General features: G+C 47.1%; 1 pseudogene across 1 annotated transcript; it reads right to left on the bottom strand.

The window, feature by feature from the left end:
- Nucleotides 1-774: 774 nt before the first annotated feature.
- LOC309865169 (non-POU domain-containing octamer-binding protein pseudogene) lies at nucleotides 775-2142 on the bottom strand (annotated as a pseudogene). Its single transcript has one exon. The product of its transcript is annotated as a non-POU domain-containing octamer-binding protein pseudogene (transcript).
- Nucleotides 2143-4519: the final 2377 nt, after the last annotated feature.

Here is a 4519-nt window from a genome sequence, read left to right as displayed (position 1 = left end):
ACTTGGCATGCCAGTTAAAAAAAGGACAGCATAACTACCTAAGATAGGCAAGGCTAAGAGCTACTTCCTGAACTGCAGCACACAGCAACCCTTTTCCCAAGATTGTCCTAGGCCTATCCAGAGCACCAATATCATAGACACAAAAGGGTCATTCCTGGGTGGTCTTTACCCAGGAAGAAAGATGGAGGCAACTTAACACAAGATTTTTTAAGGATACACTCAAATGAAAATGTCTAAGAGAAAATGTCTTCCTTGGGACACAAAGGGAAAATATAATGGGTATAACAGAGCCGTACGTATGTTGTCCGTGACCTCTGTGGACATTTGCCTGAATCCCACCTGCCCATGAATGGGGCAACAGGGCTCAGTTCATTGGGGGATGTGTGTTTTTGTGGTGCATGTGGCAGTGTCTCTGGGGTTGGGGGCTATAAAAATGAGAAAGCAAATAGAACAGGATGGACAAAGAACAGAATAATCAAGATGAATGGGGGCTCTAACTAGATCTATTTTGTCATGGTTCCCCCCACCCCCCAGGCCCTCCACAATCACAGAGACTTCGGGAATATGCCACACAGAATCAATTAGTTCAAAGACAGGCCACATGGAACTGATTTGTTAAATATCACCCCTCCTTTACCCTCAGCCTCTAGCAGCCTCCCTTAGAGTGACAGAGGCAAGGAAGACCTAACGACTGGGAGGAATCCCCAACAATTTTCCAGGGAAGAAGTCAGGCTAGTCCAAAAGCAGTTCTTCTTTTAGGGTTTTTGGGAAACCTCAGACACTGGAATTTTTATTAGTATTGGCAATGTTTGGAGTAAATTCAGCTCCAGGAGCTGCATGGTTGAACACAAGAGGGGTTCCACCAATTGCCCCAATTCCTTCCACTGTAGCAACTTGGCCAAAGGGTTCAGTGGTTGGTGGAGTCGATCCCAAGGTTCCATGTGGCATCGTAGTGGCAGGTCCTGGAGGAGCTGGGGTACCAGCTGGCACTGGAGCAGGGGCACGGTGCCTCTCTTGCTGATGCCCATAGCACCTCCCTTAGCCATCTGGTCCACTGTGTCTTCTGTTCTCTTGCCTCAGCGCATGTTCCGTTGAATCCTTCTTACCATTGCCACAGCTCTTCCTCATGCACCTATGCTCCAAATCCGGTCTGAGCTCCAGTTGTTTTCCTTTCTGCACTTCTTGGTTGAGCAACATTTCCATCCTCCAAAGTTGTTCTCGTTGCCTCGTCAAATCCTGTCTCATTAACATGACCTGGTGCTCATGGTGAGTGGCCTCCCTCTCCACCTCCAGCTTCTCACCAGCTTCCCTGATGTTATGGTCTGCTTGGTCCTGCTGCTTTTCCATCTCAGTGAGTGTCCTCCAGCTCTGGTATACTCGTACTCCAAGGAGCCAGGCTGTACAAATCTGGGTGGCTGCTCTCGCTCCTTGTGAAATTGCTGGTTCTTTATCACCAGCTTCTCTGGAAGTCCTCTTCATCATCCAACCAGTCCATGAGCTCCACAGTCACGGGCCAGGGGAATGTGATTAGCAGGAAGGCTCCTTCACTGCACCTGTCCAGAACCTTCTGAACCGTGGCTTCCCTGCGAGTTCAACAATGTCTTTTCTTGAGTGCCTTTCTTAATCACCCACGATGACTTCAGATGGCCTTTTCCATTTGGCCAAACACAGAAAAGGCTTCCTCCCCTAGCTCATTAGCAACATACTGAAGAAGGTTTCGATCTGTGAGGGAATGCACTGGGGCATGCAAAGCACACGTGCTGCGGCTTTCAACGGAGTGGCATGTTGTCCAGCTCTGCTCTGGCAACTTCTGCTGTGGTTCCTGTTCCCAAGCAGATAAAGCCAAAGCTCTACTCTGTGAATGCAGACTTCACCTGCCTTCCCTTCTGTCTCAAACAGTTTCCTCATCTCCTCAGTGATGTCACGAGGAAGATTGCCCACAAACCGCCAGCTATGAAGGTCTTCTGTTTTCCTAAAATTCCTCAGGTCAAGAGTCAAGCCTTCATTTGAGCTTCTGGGTTGATACCCATTGGCAGGTACTGGTAGCCATGGTGGCTGCTGCTGGTGTCGCTGCTGGTGCTGTTGATGGTTCATTGGAATATGGTTTTGCTTCCCCAAGTTAAAGGTTTTATTGCTCTGCATATCTGCACCTCTCTACCAACTCCTCTGCCCTCAGAGTAACAGCAGTGCTACACAGCCTCTACCATCCCTAGATTGATGACTAGAAAATTGCATGACAATTTTGACATGCATGGCTTGCATTGGTTTTCACATATTTCTATGGAACAGTGGGGCTCTACACAGATAGACCTTCTACATGGGAATTGGATATTCTAGAAAATGCTACAGATGTACCATTGGGGGGTCCACACAGCCCCAGGAAGTTCTACCTGGGCATGCTACCAAAACAGTGAGTTATTTCTATTTAAAATCAGGGGAGGGACATCTGGGTGGCATAGCTGGTTGGTTAAGTGTCTGACTCCTGGTTTCAGCTCGGGTCTGATCTCAGTGTCATGGGCTCGGGGCTCTGCACTCAGCTCTCTCCTTTGTCATCTGCCCTCCTACATGCCCCCCACCCCCAGGCTCGCTCGCTCTCTCACGGAAATAAATAAATAAAATTTTTAAAAATAAAATTAGGAGAAAGTCTCAGCGACATGAATCAATGAATCCAAGTCAGGAATCATTGAATAGGGTACTTGGAATTTGAATTTTTAAGATCTTTCTCTACATGGTATATTCTTTTCCCCTACAGTGTTTTGAATTTTGAAAAATACAGAGCAGAATCGAATTTCTACAGTTTGTGGAATGGACTCTATCTACAAGTTAAAGGGGGTTCAGAGGCCGGCGATGGACGGGTATTTAAGAGAGCTTCCTGGACGTGGTGCTACATACACTGAATCTGAAAGGACAGTGAGCTTTTGAAAAATGTTAAGAACATTTTTCAGGCTCTCAGCCTTGCTAGTGTCCCGGGCAGAAGAGACATACGGAACACGACAGCAGGTGGCTGAGAACCCAAACGTGCCTGTCTTACTGCCGTCTACATGGATCACTGTTTAACCTCTTGGAGCCTTGGTTTCCTCCTCTGGAAAGCAGGGATAATAATGCCAACCTCAGTGTGCTGTTGCAAGGAGGAAATGCGATAGTTTCTGCAAAGTACTCAGCATTACAAAAGCACTCCACAAAGTGACTATTATTATTGTCATTATTACTAATGGAAACTAGAGCTGTTTTGGCAAAGAGAGGACCAAAACCTGAGAGTTTGGGAAACCACTCAGAGAAGTTAAGAAACACGAAGGGCACACAGTGGATTAAAGAGAAGAACCAGCGGGCACCTGGGTGGCTCAGTGGGTTGACCCGCCGCCTTCAGCTCCGGTCGTGATCTCGGAGTCCTGGGATCGAGTCCCACATCGGGCTCTTTGCTCGGCGGGGAGCCTGCTTCCTCCTCTCTCTCTGCCTGCTTGTGATCTCTCTCTCTCTCTGTCAAATAAATAAATAAAATCTTTAAAAAAATAAAAAAAAAAAAAAGAAGAACCAGACCCATCGCGAGGCTGATGTGAACCAAGTGAGAGGTGGTGTAGTCCCTTTCCTGGAGCTGCTGGAACAAATTACCACAAACTCAGGGGCTTAAGACAATAGTAACACACTGTCTCAAAGTACTGCAGGCTAGAGGTCTGAAATCAAGGTGTCAGCAGGGCCATATGCTCTTCTGAGACTCTCGGGAAGCATCTGGTCCTCGCCTCATGCAGCTTCTGGTGGCTAGGCTGGATGTGGTTTGGGGCTACATCACTCCCAATGTCAAGACCAGCAACTTCAAAACTCTGTTTTCCTCTCACCGTCTCCTCCTGTGACTTCTTTCAAATCTCTCTCAGCTTCCCTTTGATAGGGGTAGATGTGATTGGACTTAGAACCCAGATAATCCAACAAAAGCTCTGGATCTCAAGATCTTCACTTTGATTACATCCTTCCGAGTTCACACGTCTGCCTTTTAAAGTAAGCTATTTATCACACTGCTTATCACTGCTGCTTATCTTTGGGGGATTTTTCACCCCACCATGGGTGGTAAGGGCCTAGAGAGAGCAGATTTTTTTTTTTTTTGACACACTCCGGGGCTCCCAATCACGGGGATATTAACCCCTGGTGTGCTGGGTCCCAGGTGAGTGGCCAAGGACTGGCCTGGGGAGGGGGAAGAACTTACCAGTAGCTATTTGCCGGGTAGGATGCTTACTGGGATGCCAGTACAACCTAGAAGAATATTAAGCCTGAGTATAGGATAGAAAAGGAGAGAAAGGGGCAGCTGTGAGAGACTTCTTAGAGGCAAAACGGATGGGCCTGGTTATGAAACACGATGCTCAATAGACACCATGTAAAGAGAGATTGACAAGGGACAGAAGAAGGAAAATGTTCACATTTAGCCCAGAAGGCTGATCAATAGCCTGCAGAGTTCCAATAAGGATCAGATACATGCTGGTTCCTACATTCTTTTTTTTTTTTTAATTTTTTATTATGTTCAGTTAGCCAG

Source organism: Mustela nivalis, assembly GCF_964662115.1.
Source record: "Mustela nivalis genome assembly, chromosome: 5".
Taxonomy (NCBI): domain Eukaryota; kingdom Metazoa; phylum Chordata; class Mammalia; order Carnivora; family Mustelidae; genus Mustela; species Mustela nivalis.
This window is presented reverse-complemented; position numbering and strand designations above follow the sequence as displayed.